We start from the raw sequence: 16,286 nt of genomic DNA on the forward strand, positions 1-16,286 counted from the left end.
TTTGCCTCAAATCTTCCCCTTTGTTTCTGGGACGAATTCCAGTCTTCTTTTGTTTTTGTTGGTTTTTCTCATTTATTTTGTTTCAATGCTTAACAGGATCTTGAACTGATTTCTCTCCAAAGCAGGACATGGTTTAAACTTCCCCAGACTTACTGTCTTTGAGCTGCCTCTGCCTCTACTGTATATACTGAAGAGAGATTCACTGCATTTTCCCCTGTGAAATGAAAACAATGGCTTTGCACGTCGTATCACCAAATGTTTTCCCTTGAACACAAACCTTGTTTCCCCTATCTTCTTCTCTTTAAGCTGCCTTTCTACTGTACATATTGAAGCGATTCCCTCCCTCTTTAACTCCCATTAGAGAGCCTTCCCAGAGACACTGAGAGAAGGGGGAGTGAAAAGGAGGTGTGTGTGTGTGTGTGTGTGTGTGTGTGTGTGTGTGTGTGTGTGTGTGTGTCTGCTTGTGTGTTGTGTGTGTGTGTGGTGTGTGTGTGTGTGTGTGTGTGTGTGTGTGTGTGTGTGTGTGTGTGGGTGTGTGTGTGTGTGTGTGTGTGTGTGTGTGTGTGTGTGTGTTGTGTGTACTGTATATACTGTTACATATTGAAGTGATTCCCTCCCGTCTCCCTAGTGGAATAAAAACAATGGCTTTGCATCACCAAAAGCTTTCCCGTACACTGTTTTCTTCTGCCTCTACAGAAGAGATTACCTCTTTAGTTTACCCAATGGAAGAAAAACAATTGGTTTGCATAGTCAAGGCCAAGTGCTTTCACTTTAACCAGGGCCCACTTGTCTGTTTGAGCCAGTCACCACTCAATCCTGATTACTAGGGAATGCAAGACTACTCCTTGGTTGGTTCTGCTTCTTCTAACCAGCTCCACTGCTGCTGTAGCTACTGTTACTGCTGCTGCACAGAACTTCAGAACACACACATGCACACATGCACATTGTAACTAAAAAAACACATGCACACACAGTACAAACACAGTACAATACACACCATGTTTGGCTGGTGCTCTCAAGGCGATTATCCAGGACGGAATCAATTTATGACCAAGAAATGAGAAGCAAGTGTGTGTCTCTGTCAATAGCGCTGAGCGCTGTGTGTTTGGAGTGACCTGAGGAAAAATGAAAGCAGATGAGTTCAGTAATTCCCCATAGAGGCACGTTGCCAGAAGCTGAGTAATGCTCTCCGCCTCCCCACAATGGGATTATATTCATATATTCATATGACTATATTCATGGGCAGAAAAAGGAACAGGAGACTTAAGTTAGAAACTTACGTCTTCTTCCACTGGCAAGGCCGGCTCATTTGTATTGGTGACATTCAAGGCTGGGTTTTGAATTCACATCCATTAAGGAGTTGTTCCGGGTAGATGCTTTGTACTGCGACTTGGTACGACTGGCAGGTATTGTTGGAAGGGTTTTAAGCTAGGCTGGAGCAAGGCTCTTGCCCAAGCTGGTAATTATTTTGTGCTCCATCATCGGAATGTTTGTCCTCTCTCAGTGTTTTCTCTCCTCCTGTCCTGCATTACAGTGCTGTCAATATTGTGGATTGGAGATTAGAGAAGGTGAGAAGAGACTGAGAGATGCTAGGGGTACAAGTGATGAAAGGGCTGCTGTCCACAGCCTTGTAGTTTTTCATCCACCCACCAGACTCTGTCTCTGGGCTTGGCCTTAATCCCTCTTACTGTCTATCCTATCAATGGTGAGAGGAGAGGCAGAAGAAGAGGTACCAACCAGAGTGCACACATTTTTTTCACCTTTATTTAACCAGGTAGGCCAGTTGAGAACAAGTTCTCATTTACAACTGCGACCTGGCCAAGATMAAGCATAGCAGTGCAACAAAAACAACACAGAGTTACACATAAACAAACGTACAGTCAATAACACAAAATAAAATAAAAATAGAAAGAATCTATGTACAGTGTGTGCAAATATAGAAGAGTAGGGAGGTTGGGCCATAGAGCCGAAAATAATTACAACTTAGCATTAATATTGGAGTGATATATGTGCAGATGATGATGTACAAGTTGAGATACTGGGGTGCAAAAGAGCAAGAGGGTAAGTAATAATATGGGGATGAGGTAGTTGGGTGTGCTATTTACAGATTGGCTGTGTACAGGTACAGTGATAGATAAGCTGCTCTGACAGCTTATGCTTAAAGTTAGAGAGGGAGATAAAAGACTCCAGTTTCAGAGATTTTTGCAATTCTTTCAGTTATTGGCAGCAGAGAACTGGAAGGAAAGGCGGCCAAAGGAAGTGTTGGCTTTGGGGATGACCAGTGCAATATACAGTYGGTCAAAAAAGTATTTAGTGTCACGCCCTGGCCTTAGTTATCTTTATTTTCTTTATTATTTTAGTTAGGTCAGGGTGTGACATGGGGGATGTTTGTGTGTTTTTTGTCTCGTCTAGGGTGTTTTATTGTCTAGGGGTGTTTGTAGAGTTCATGGGTTGTGTTCAGTGTAGGTGTTTATGTAAGTCTATGGTTGCCTAGATTGGTTCTCAATTAGAGACAGCTGTCTATCGTTGTCTCCTGATTGGGAGCCATATTTTGGCAGCCATAGTCATTAGGTAGGTTGTGGGTGATTGTCTATGTGTAAGTTGCCAGTGTCTGCACTTGTTTTGTATAGCTTCACGGTCGTCGGTTTGTTGTTTGTATAGTTTGTATAGTGTTCGTTTCGTTTGTCTTCTAATAAAGAGAAGAATGTATTGATATCACGCTGCGCCTTGGTCCTCTTCTCTTTCACCCGAAGACGATCGTGACATTTAGTCAGCCACCAATGTGCAAGTTCTCCACTTAAAAAGATGAGAGAGGCCTGTAATTTTCACCATAGGTACACGGTACAACTATGACAGACAAAATGAGAAAGAAAATTCCAGAAAATCACATTGTAGGATTTTAATGAATTTATTTGCAAATTTTGGTGGAAATAAGTATTTGGTCATCTACAAACAAGCAGATTTCTGGCCTCACAGACCTGTAACTTCTTCTTTAAGAGGCTCCTCTGTCCTCCACCGTTACCTGTATTAATGGCACCTGTTTGAACTTGTTATCATAATAAAGACACCTGTCCACAACCTCAGTCACACTCCAAACCCACTATGGCCAAGACCAAAGAGCTGTCAAAGGACACCAGAAAACAAAATTGTAGACCTGCACCAGGCTGGGAAGACTGAATCTGCAATAGTAAGCAGCTTGGTTTGAAGAAATCAACTGTGGGAGCATTATTAGGATGGAAGACATACAAGACCACTGATAATCTCCTCGATCTGGGGCCCACGCAAGATCTCACCCCGTGGGGTCAAAAATGATCACAAGAACGGTGAGCAAAATCCCCAGACCACACGGGGGACCTAGTGAAATGACCTGCAGAGAGCTGGGACCAAAGTAACAAAGCCTACCATCAGTAACACACTACGCCGCCAGGGACTCAAATCCTGCAGTGCCAGACGTGTCCCCCTGCTTAAGCCAGTACATGTCCAGGCCCGTCTGAAGTTTGCTAAGAGACATTTGGATGATCCAGAAGAAGATTGGGAGAATGTCATATGGTCAGATGAAACCAAAATAGACTTTTTGGTAAACTCAACTCGTCGTGTTTGGAGGACAAAGAATGCTGAGTTGAATCCAAAGAACACCATACCTACTGTGAAGCATGGGGTGGAAACATCATGCTTTGGGGCTGTTTTTCTGCAAAGGGACCAGGACGACTGATCCGTGTAAAGGAAAGAATGAATGGGGCCATGTATCGTGAGATTTTGAGTGAAAACCTCCTCCATCAGCAAGGGCATTGAAGATGAACGTGGCTGGGTCCTTCAGCATGACAATGATCCCAAACACACCGCCCGGGCAACGAAGGAGTGGCTTCGTAAGAAGGATTTCAAGGTCCTGGAGTGGCCTAGCCAGTCTCCAGATCTCAACCCCATAGAAAACTTTGGAGGGAGTTGAAAGTCCGTGTTGCCCAGCAACAGCCCCAAACATTACTGCTTAGAAGGAGATCTGCATGGAGGAATGGGCCAAAATACCAGCAACAGTGTGTGAAAACCTTGTGAAGACTTACAGAAAACGTTTGACCTCTGTCATTGCCAACAAAGGGTATATGACAAAGTATTGAGATAAACTTTTGTTATTGACCAAATACTTATTTTCCACCATAATTTGCAAATAAATTCATTAAAGATCCTACAATGTGATTTTCTGGAGAAAAAAAATCTCATTTTGTCTGTCATAGTTGAAGTGTACCTATGATGAAAATTACAGGCCTCTCTCATCTTTTTAAGTGGGAGAACTTGCACAATTGGTGGCTGACTAAATACTTTTTTGCCCCACTGTACCTGCTGGAGCGCGTGCTACGGGTGGGTGTTGCTATGGTGACCAGTGAGCTGAGATAAGGCGGAGCTTTACCTAGCAAAGACTTATAAATGACCTGGAGCCAGTGGGTTTGGCGATGGATATGTAGTGAGGGCCAGCCAACGAGAGCATAGAGGTCGCAGTGATGGGTAGTATATGGGGCTTTGGTGATAAAATGGATGGCACTGTGATAGACTCCATCCAATTTGCTGAGTAGAGTGTTGTGGGCTATTTTGTAAATTATATCACCGAACTCAAGGATCGGTAGGATAGTCAGTTTTACGAGGGTATGTTTGGCAGCATGAGTGAAGGATGCTTTGTTGCGAAATAGGAAGCCGATTCTAGATTTAATTTTGGATTGGAGATGCTTAATGTAAGTCTGGAAGGAGAGTTTACAGTCTAACCAGACACCTGGGTATTTGTAGGTTTCCACATATTCTAGGTCAGAACCATCCAGAGTAGTGATGCTAGTCGGCCGGGAGGGTGCGGGCAGCAATCGGTTGAAGACCATGCACTTAGTTTTACTAGCATTTAAAAGCAGTTGCAGGCCACGGAAGGAGTGTTGTATGGAGTTGAAGCTCGTTTGGAGGTTTGTTAGCACAGTGTCCAAAGAAGGGCCAGATGTATACAGAATGGTGTAGTCTGCGTAGAGGTGGATCAAATAATTACCCGCAGCAAGAGCGACATCATTGATATATACAGAGAAAAGAGTCGACCCGAGAATTGAGCCCTGTGGCACCCCCATAGAGACTGCCAGAGGTCCGGACAACAGGCCCTCGGATTTGACACACTGAATTCTATCTGAGAAGTAGTTGGTGAACCAGGCGAGGCAGTCATTTGAGAAGCCAAGGCTATTGAGTCTGCCGATAAGAATGTTGTGATTCACAGAGTCGAAAGCCTTGGCCAGGTCGATGAAGACGGCTGCACAGTACTGTCTTTTATCGATGGCGGTTATGATATAATTTAGGACCTTGAGCGTGGCTGAGGTGCACCCATGACCAGCTTGGAAATCAGATTGCATAGTGGAAAAGGTACGGTGGGATTCGAAATGGTCAGTGATCTGTTAATTAACTTGGTTTTCGAAGATTTTAGAAAAGCAGGGCAGGATGGATATAGGTCTGTAACAGTTTGGGTCTAAGGTGTCTCCCCCTTTGAAGAGGGGGATGACCGCGGCAGCTTTCCAATCTTTAGGGATCTCAGACGATACGAAAGAGAGGTTGAATAGGCTAATAATAGGGGTTGCAACAATTTCGGTGGATCATTTTAGAAAGAAAGGGTCTAGATTGTCTAGCCCAGCTGATTTCAAATCAAATCAAGTTTATTTTATATAGCCCTTCGTACATCAGCTAATATCTCGAAGTGCTGTACAGAAACCCAGCCTAAAACCCCAAACAGCAAGCAATGCAGGTGTAGAAACACGGTGGCTAGGAAAAACTCCCTAGAAAGGCCAAAACCTAGGAAGAAACCTAGAGAGGAACCAGGCTATGAGGGGTGGCCAGTCCTCTTTTGGCTGTGCCGGGTGGAGATTATAACAGAACATGGCCAAGATGTTCAAAATGTTCATAAATGACAAGCATGGTCAAATAATAATCAGGAATAAATGTCAGTTGGCTTTTCATAGCCGATCATTAAGAGTTGAAAACAGCAGTCTGGGACAGGTAGGGGTTCCATAACCGCAGGCAGAACAGTTGAAACTGGAACAGCAGCAAGGCCAGGTGGACTGGGGACAGCAAGGAGTCATCATGCCGGTAGTCCTGACGTATGGTCCTATGGCTCAGGTCCTCCGAGAGAGAGAAAGAAAGAGAGAAGGAGAGAATTAGAGAGAGCATACTTAAATTCACACAGGACACTGGATAAGACAGGAGAAGTACTCCAGATACAGTGGGGAGAACAAGTATTTGATACACTGCCGATTTTGCAGGTTTCCTACTTACAAGCATGTAGAGGTCTGTAATTTTTATCATAGGTACACTTCAACTGTGAGAGACGGAATCTAAAACAAAAATCCAGAAAATCACATTGTATGATTTTTAAATAATTCATTTGCATTTTATTGCATGACATAAGTATTTGATCACCTACCAACCAGTAAGAATTCCGGCTCTCACAGACCTGTTAGTTTTTCTTTAAGAAGCCCTCCTGTTCTTCCACTCATTACCTGTATTAACTGCACCTGTTTGAACTCGTTACTGTATAAAAGACACCTGTCCACACACTCATCAAACAGATTCCAACCTCCACAATGGCCAGACCAGAGAGCTGTGTAAGGACATCAGGGATAAAATTGTAGACCTGCACAAGGCTGGGATTGGCGCTACAAGACAATAGGCAAGCAGCTTGGTGAGAAGGAAACAACTGTTGGCGCAATTATTAGAAAATGGAAGAAGTTCAAGATGAGGTCAATCACCCTCGGTCTGGGGCTCCATGCAAGATTTCACCTCGTGGGGCATCAATGATCATGAGGAAGGTGAAGATCAGCCCAGAACTACACGGCAGGACCTGGTCAATGACCTGAAGAGAAGCTGGGACCACCAGTCTCAAAGAAAACGCATTCAGTAACACACTACGCCGTCATGGATTTAAAATCCTGCAGCGCACGCAAGGTCCCCTGCTTAAGCCAGTGCATGTCCAGGCCTGTCTGAAGTTTGCCAATGACCATCTGGATGACCAGAGGAGGAATGGGAGAAGGTCATGTGGTCTGATGAGACAAAAAATAGAGCTTTTGGTCTAACTCCACTCGCCGTGTTTGGAGGAAGAAGAAGTATGAGTACAACCCAAGAACACCATCCCAACCGTGAAGCATGGAGGTGGAAACATCATTCTTTCTGGGATGCTTTTCTCGCAAAGGGGACCAGGACGACTGCACCGCTAATTGAGGGGAGGATGGATGGGGCCATGTATCGCGAGATCTTGGCCAAACAACCTCCTTCCCTCAGTAAGAGCATTGAAGATGGCGTCGTGGCTTGCGGTGCTCTCCAGCCATCGACAACACGCCGACACGACAGCACCACAGCCATGGCAACTAAGGAGTGGCTCCGTAAGAAGCATCTCAAGTCCTGGAGTGGCCTAGCCAGTCTCCAGAACCTGACCCAATAGAAAATCTTTGGAGGGAGCTGAAAGTCCGTATTGCCCAGCGACAGCCCGAAACCTGAAGGATCTGGAGAAGATCTGTAGGGAGGAGTGGGCCAAAATCCCTGCTGCAGTGTGTGCAACCTAGTCAAGAACTACAGAAACGTATGATCTCTGTAATTGCAAACAAAGCGTTTCTGTACCAAATATAAGTTCGCTTTTCTGATGTATCAAATACTTATGTCATGCAATAAAATGCAAATTAATTACTTAAAAATCATACAATGTGATTTTCTGGATTTTGTTTTAGATTCCGTCTCTCATAGTTGAAGTGTACCTATGATAAAAATTACAGACATCTACATGCTTTGTAAGTAGGAAAACCTGCAAAATCGGCAGTGTATCAAATACTTGTTCTCCCCACTGTATAACCAACTGACCCTACCCCCCGACACAAACTACTGCGCATAAATACTGGAGGCTGAGACAGGAGGGTCAGGAGACACTGTGCCCCATCCGATGATACCCCCGGACAGGGCCAAACAGGAAGGATATAACCCCACCCACTTTGCCAAACACAGACCCCGCACCACTAGAGGGATATCTTCAACCACCAACTTACAATCCTGAACAAGGCCGAGTATAGCCCACAAAATCTCCACCACAGCACAAACCAAGGGGGGCGCCAACCCAGACAGGAAGATCACGCTTAGTAACTCAACCCACTCAAGTGACGCACCCCTCCTAGGGACGGCACGAAAGAGCACCAGTAAGCCAGTGACTCAGCCCCTGTAATAGGGTTAGAGGCAGAGAATCCAGTGGAGAGAGGCGAACCGGCCAGGCAGAGACAGCAAGGGCGGTTTGTTGCTCCAGAGCCTTTCCGTCACCTTCACACTCCTGGGCCAGACTACACTCAATCATATGACCTACTGAAGAGATAAGTCTTCAGTAAAGACTTAAAGGTTGAGACCGAGTCTGCGTCTCTCACATGGGTAGGCAGACCATTCCATAAAAATTGAGATCTATAGGAGAAAGCCCTGCCTCCAGCTGTTTGCTTAGAAATTCTAGGGACAATTAGGAGGCCTGCGTCTTGTGACCGTAGCGTACGTGTAGGTATGTACGCAGGACCAACTCGGAAAGATAGGTAGGAGCAAGCCCATGTACGCTTTATAGGTTAACAGTAAAACCTTGAAATCAGCCCTTGCCTTAACAGGAAGCCAGTGTAGGGAAGCTAGCACTGGAGTAATATGATCAAATTTCTTGGTTCTAGTCAGGATTCTAGCAGCCGTATTTAGCACTAACTGAAGTTTATTTAGTGCTTTATCCGGGTAGCCGGAAAGTAGAGCATTGCAGTAGTCTAACCTAGAAGTAACAAATGCATGGATTAATTTTTCTGCATCATTTTTGGACAGAACATTTCTGATTTTTGCAATGTTACGTAGATGGAAAAAAGCTGTCCTTAAAACAGTCTTGATATGTTCGTCAAAAGAGAGATCAGGGTCAAGAGTAACGCCGAGGTCCTTCACAGTTTTATTTGAGACGACTTTACAACCATCAAGATTAATTGTCAGATTTAACAGAAGATCTCTTTGTTTCTTGGGARCTAGAASAAGCATCTCTGTTTTMTCCGAGTTTAAAAGTAGAAAGTTTMCAGCCATCCACTTCCTTATGTCTGAAACACAGGCTTCTAGCGAGGGCAATTTTGYGGCTTCACCATGTTTCATTGAAATGTACAGCTGTGTGTCATCTGCATAGCAGTGAAAGTTAACATTATGTTTTCGAATAACATCCCCAAGAGGTAAAATATATAGTGAAAACAATAGTGGTCCTAAAACGGAACCTTGAGGAACACCGAAATGTACAGTTGATTTGTCAGAGGACAAACCATTCACAGAGACAAACTGATATCTTTCCGACAGATAAGATCTAAACCAGGCCAGAACTTGTCCGTGTAGACCAATTTGGGTTTCCAGTCTCTCCAAAAGAATGTGGTGATCGATGGTGTCAAAGGCAGCACTAAGGTCTAGTAGCACGAGGACAGATGCAGAGCCTCGGTCTGACGCCATTAAAAGGTCATTTACCACCTTCACAAGTGCAGTCTCGGTGCTATGATGGGGTCTAAAACCAGACTGAAGCATTTCGTATACATTGTTTGTCTTCAGGAAGGCAGTGATTTGCGCAACAGCTTTTTCTAAAAATTTTGAGAGGAATGGAAGATTCGATATAAGCCGATAGTTTTTTATATTTCCCGGGTCAAGGTTTGGCTTTTTCAAGAGAGGCTTTATTACTGCCACTTTTAGTGAGTTTGGTACACATCCGGTGGATAGAGAGACGTTTATTATGTTCAACATAGGAGGMCCAAGCACATGAAGCAGCTCTTTCAGTAGTTTAGTTGGAATAGGATCCAGTATGCAGCTTGAAGGTTTAGAGGCCATGATTATTTTCATCATTGTGTCAAGAGATATAGTACTAAAACACTTAAGTGTCTCTCCCGATCCCAGGCCCTGGCGGAGCTGTGCAGATCCAGGACAGCTAAGCCCTGGAGGAATACGCAGATTTAAAGAGGAGTCTGTAATTTGCTTTCTAATGATCATGATCTTTTCCTCAAAGAAGTTCATGAATTTATTACTGCTGAAGTGAAAGCCATCCTCTTTTGGGGAATGCTGCTTTTTAGTTTTCTTTGCAATAGTATCAAAAATAAATTTTGGATTGTTCTTATTTTCCTCAATTAAGTTGGAAAAGTAGGATGATCGAGCAGCAGTGAGGGCTCTTCGATACTGCACGGTACTGTCTTTCCATTTGTAGGGATCCAGATTTTGCAGCTCTTTCAGAAATAAAGGAGCAAACTTCATATATCCAGTCTGATCCCTTATGGGTGCACCTTGGTTGGTATGAAGTAGTTCCAGTATACTGTATATTTGGCTCTGAGGAGAAGCAGCTAGCTGCAGCAGTTCTTTTCACATCCAAAGCACTCCACTGTGACAATCACCCACTGGCACAGTGATGTCTGAATGTCCTCGTTCCTTTGTTTCCCGCCCCTGAACAACCTTCACTTAACGTCTGGACACATATTTTCTTGGAGACAATTATTATGTGATTTGAAGAGGTAGAGCCTGATGTATAAAATATGTTCTCTCTTTTACACAACACAAATGTTAGGAAGTCTCTCTCTCTCTCTCTCTCTCTCTCTCTCTCATATTTATATATATATATGGCTGAGTGATTGAAATTGTGCGTCTGTCAGATCAGACACCATCACCAATATACAGATACTGGGCAGGCCTGATTAACGGCAGATTTAAGCAGGTGTGTCACTGCTGTGAAGAGTTAGACCTCGCTCAGTGAGACACGACACAGCTTAGGCCAGCTTGCTTTGTTGCTTTGTTTAGAAGCCTCTTTGTTGGACTGGCTTAATATCACAAGTCTCCTTTAAACAACATTTGAATGATTCACTTCCTTATAGCTAGCTAAAGTGTCTGTCTCATTGGGTTGACTTACATTTTTWATTTTTTTACCCCCTTTTTCTCCCCAATTTCGTGGTATCCAATTGTTAGTTTTAGGGAGTTTTTCCTAGCCACCGTGCTTCTACACCTGCATTGTTTGCTGTTTGGGGTTTCTGTACAGCACTTTGAGATATCAGCTGATGTAAGAAGGGCTATATAAATACATTTGATTTGATTTAGTAGTTACTGTCTTGTCTCATCGCTACAACTCCCGTACGGGCTCGGGAGAGACGAAGGTCAAGAGCCATGCGTCCTCCGAAACACAACCCAACCAAGCCGCACTGCTTCTTAACACAGAGCGCATCCAACCCGGAAGCCAGCCGCACCAATGTGTCGGAGGAAACACAGTACACCTAGCGACCTGATCAGCGTGCACTGCGCCCGGCCCGCCACAGGAGTTGCTAGTGCGCGATGAGACAAGGATATCCCTACTGGCCAAACCCTCCCTAACCCGGACGACGCTAGGCCAATTGTGCGTCGCCCCATGGACCTCCCGGTCGCGGCCGGCTGCTACAGAGCCTGGGCTCGAACCCAGAGTCTCTGGTGTCACAGCTAGCACTTCGATGCAGTGCCTTAGACCACTGCGCCACCCGGGAGGCTTGCATCTTTTAAAGCCATTTTCAGAAACCTTATCGCATGAGCCCGGTCGAGTCGCCTGATGAGTGATTCTCATTAGATGTGGCAACCAGAGACGTGTGACCACTGGCCAGGGTAGGTGGGAGGAAAGAAGCAGTAGATTGCGCTCTTCCCAAGGCCTGAGAGAGAGAGAGCATGGTCCTGATTGGTCGGGCTTAGGAGGAACTCCAGAGTAACCGTTTGAACAGCGGCCCGGCCCATAGCTGGATCAGTTAAGCCGAGCGGAAAATAACCAAATCCTTTTAACAGGCCCCTTGATCCAGCCACCATCCAGCCCTATTCACTCACACTGCCACAGATACCCCACAGCCAACAGCACCACTACAGCAGGCAGCAGCAGAGCACTGGTCCACCAAGTCAGCCAAGCACGCTGCAACGTCCGCCACACTCTATAATATACATCTGAACATGCACAGTGCATGTTTTGTCTTGGTGTCTAAAATCTCAAATCAGAAAATGATTTGCTGGAGAGACGTAACAATAGCCCAAAATGGCTTCATTGCTCCATGTCATTCTTAAGTAAAAGGACAAGGCAACCAATAGGCTGGAAGAGGTTGTATAAGCCTGAAGGGGAGAGAGATAAAAGCATTCCCTCTCTCAGTCAGCTAAGATAAAGAGAGCACAGTGACCCTGTAGATAGTGTATAGATTACCTTTCTTTATCTACCATAGAATACTGCAGGGYTGGCCTTTCAACAGTCCTCCTGGAGAACTGCTGGGTATGCAGGCTTCTGGGTTAACACTGAGGAGTGGAGGCTGCACAATGGAAGCAGTACTTTATAATTGGTCTTCTCACACATTTAACACCTAACAGGGAGTGACTGGGGGACGAAACCCTTTCCTTTCACTGTCTACCTTAGTCTCACACGTACTGTAGCAGGTTGCGCAGTTAACCCCAGGCCTTATGAGTAGGGCACAACTAGTGCTGTTCAGAAGGTATCATTTTCAAGGAACACAGACTCACACCAAATTTTACTTGACAGTCTTGTCTGTTCTATGTCCTCTGTGATACTTTAACCAGTGCATTTAGGAGAGAGAAATCGAGAGAGAGGGAGAGAGAGAGAGAGGGAGCGAGAGAGAGGGTGAGTAAAGTTCCTCTAAAATAATTTCCTGTGATTTTTGTTTTGACAAATTTAGAATTAAGATGTCATCTGGTTGTCAGACCCCCCTCTTTGGCCACTCTCCACACATTAAGCTGTCGTCTGTCTGATCTGAAAGGCATCCAGTCCAATCACACCCTGTAATCACGCGGCAGCTGTGTGTTTGTCTGTGTGTGTGTCTGGTGAACGGCTGTTCTGTGGATGACTCCCCTCCAGCAGCCCATGTGAAAGTGCCTCGGGGCATAGTGCTATAGTTCCTGCCCACTATGAGTGTAGTGAATAACCTTCCTCCCTGCTTGCACGTGTCTGGCCAAATGACGATTGTGCCTAGATACCCTCTGCCACAAATACCATTTTGAGATACTATGGATGAAACAATGATCTCGCCGGTAGCTAGGAATCCATTTTGGGGAAACGCGCCCAGCCTGGCCGATTGCCTCCTGGCCACGGTGCTGCTTGTTGTCTGCGATTGGGCCAGTATAGACAGACTCAGTGAGCAGGGCTGCTATCTGTTCTCTCTCCTGATAGTGATTAAAACATTTAGCATGGTGTGCCTTTAGAATCCCCCCTCTCTTTAAAAGTCAATGTGATGCTCTCATAAAGGAATGTGACACAGGGTTTCTGTCTACGGCAGGGTAAATTATGGTTTAAAGGTTCTTATGTTTGGCCAGCAGCCATGGGAAAACCTATGTGTGTGTGGGTGGGTGTGTGTGCGTGTGTGCTTGTGTGCGTGCATCAACATCTTCAAGCTTGTTGACAAGTTGACTGTTATGTTCAGACTAATGCTATTCTTAATTGCTTAGATTTAACTTTAATTGCATCTTTGTGTTCAAAGATGATGTACAACATGTTAACATATACTTTGCAAGGCACCTTGGGTAAAGGACACATCTGTCAGTGAGCAGTCAGTGAGCCATTGTCATGACAGTGTCATTGCTAATTTATAAATCACTCTAATCCAAAGTGTGAACTTTATGACAGCTCAGGTCAAGTGGTAAACGATGTGTAGAAAATATAATTTAACATCAGATACTCTTGTTTTCTCTACTTACCAATCCTTGGTCACAAGTGCCATTATAGCTGGATACGTTAATAAAGGAAATCTGAGGAAAATGCTACCAAAGTTCTATCAAAACATCTTCTGTGCTACTTGCGCATCGAGAACTCAGGAACATTGCAACTCCTCCTTCCGGGAAGCTTCCATTTTGCTCCTCCCCTCCTGTAGGCAGAAACTTAAAAAGGAAGTACCCGTGGTAAATGACTGTTCAATGTTGGTCTGACCAATCGGAATCTATGCTGGGAAATGTTCTGGGTTGCCTCTGAGAATAGTATTGGCGTATACACTGACTCAGTGACTGAGTTCATCAGGAAGTGCATAGAGGATGTTGTTCCCACTAGGACAATTAGAACTTATTCAAACCTAAAACCGCGCATAGAAGGCAGCATTCACGCAAAAGTTAAAGCGCAAACCACCGCATTTAACCATGGCAAGATGACTGGGAACATGGACGTGTAGAACCAGACCAGCTATGCCCTCCGTAAAGCAATCAAAGAGGCAAAACCTCAGTACAGGGACAAAGTAGAGTCGCAATTCAACGGCTCAGACACAAGACATATGTGGCAGGGACTCCAGACAATCACGGATTATAAAGGGAAAGCCAGCCACGTTGCAGACACCGACGCCTCGCTCCCGGACAAGATAAACACCGCTTTTCTCCCTTCGAGGAAAACACATAGCCGCCAACGCGGGCCGCAGCCGCTCACAAGGACTGTGAGCTCTCGTTCTCCGTGGCCAACCTGAGTAAGACATTTAAGCGTGCTAACCATCGCAAGGCTGCCGGCCCAGGTATCCCAAGCCGCATCCTCAGAGCATGTGCAGACCAGCTGGTTGGAGGATTTACAGACATATTCAATCTCTTCCTACCCAGTCTGTTGACCCACTTGCTTCAAGATGTCCACCATTGCTCCTGTACCCAAGAAGGTAACTGAACTAAATGACTATCGCAACCATAACACTTCTGTCATCATGAAGTGGTTTGAGAGGCTAGTAAAGGATGTGGATGGACGCACCTCCAGCTAGCCACCACCCTAGACCCACTACAATTTGCATACCACCCCAACAGATCCATGGATGATGAAATCGCCATCACACTGCACAATCTCATCTGGACAAGAGGAATACCCATGTAAGAATGCTGTTCATTGACTACAGCTCAGCCTTCAACACCATAGTGTACTCCAAACTCATCACTAAGCTCGGGGCCTGTGCAATTGGGACTTCCGGTCAGGCCGACACCAGGTGGTGAAGGTAGGTAACAGCACTTCCGCCATGCAGATCCTCAATACAGGGGACTCACAAAGGTGTGTGTTTAGCCCCCTCCTATATTCCCTGTTCACCCATGACTGCGTGGCCACACACGTCTCCAACATAATCATCAAGTTTACTGACGACACAACAGTGGTAGGCCTAATTACCAACAATGACGAGACAACCTACAGGGAGGAGGTGAGGGCCCTAGCGGAATGGTGCAGGAAAATAACCACTCCTTCAACATCAACAAAACGAAGGAGCTGATTGTAAACTTCAGGAGATAGCAGAGAGAGCTTGCCCCCATCCACATCGACAGGGCCACAGTGGAAAGGGTCAAAAGCTTGGAGTTCCTCTGTGTGCACATCACTGACAAACTGAAATGGTCCATACACACAGACAGTGTGGTGAAGAAGGCGCAACAGCAGGGCCCTCCAGAGGGTGGAGTGGTCAGCCCAACCCATCACCAGGGCACACTGCCTGCCCTCCAGGACATCTACAGCACCCGGTGTCACAAGAAGGCCAAGAAGATCATCAAGGACCTCAGCCACCCGAGCCATGGCCTGTTCACCCCACTACCATCTAGAAGCATCTAGAAGGCGGAGACAATACAGATGACATTGCTCGTTCTGATATTTCTTAATTTCTTTATTTTTATTTGGGGATTTGTGTGTATTGTTTTGTATTGTTAGGTATACTGCACTTTGGAGCTAGAACCATAAGCATTTTGCTGCACCTGCGATAACATCAGCAAAATATGTGTGTAACCAATAAAATTCTCTTAAGCTATGCGAACCTTTACTCTGTGTCGATTAGTTTGAATTGTGAAAGTGTCTGGTGTTGCCTTATATTTTTCCTCTGTATTTGATAGACTCCCCACCAAAGGGGAGGAAATCTCAGTAATCAAATCAAATCAAATTGTATTTGTCACATACACATGGTTAGCAGATGTTAATGCGAGTGTAGCGAAATGCTTGTGCTTCTAGTTCCGACAATGCAGTAATAACCAACAAGTAATCTAACCTAACAATTCCACAACTACTACCTTATACACACAAGTGTAAAGGGATATGTTTTACTCACCCTCGGCCTGCGTGCGAAGGAGAGTCGAGGTTTTGGTAAGCCTGGGCCGTGTCAAGTGGACTGTATGTCTCCAAAAGGCGAGCCAAAAAGTTAATTTAGTCCTGTCTGGGAGCAAAGACTGGCCTGGGTCCGCGACGGGCTGGTTTTCTTTTTGTAATCCGTGATTGACTGTAGACCCTGCCCAACTACCTCTTGTGTCTGAGCTGTTGAATCTGCGACTCTACTTTGTCTCTAATACTG

At 45.2% G+C, this 16,286-nt stretch overlaps 1 pseudogene; it reads left to right on the forward strand.

Annotated features, from left to right (window-relative positions):
• The window catches only part of LOC111962447 (furin-like), a 260,162-nt pseudogene that overhangs the window by 169,783 nt on the left and 74,093 nt on the right, over positions 1-16,286 (forward strand).

This window comes from Salvelinus sp. IW2-2015, linkage group LG4q.1:29 (assembly GCF_002910315.2).
Source record: "Salvelinus sp. IW2-2015 linkage group LG4q.1:29, ASM291031v2, whole genome shotgun sequence".
NCBI lineage: Eukaryota > Metazoa > Chordata > Actinopteri > Salmoniformes > Salmonidae > Salvelinus > Salvelinus sp. IW2-2015.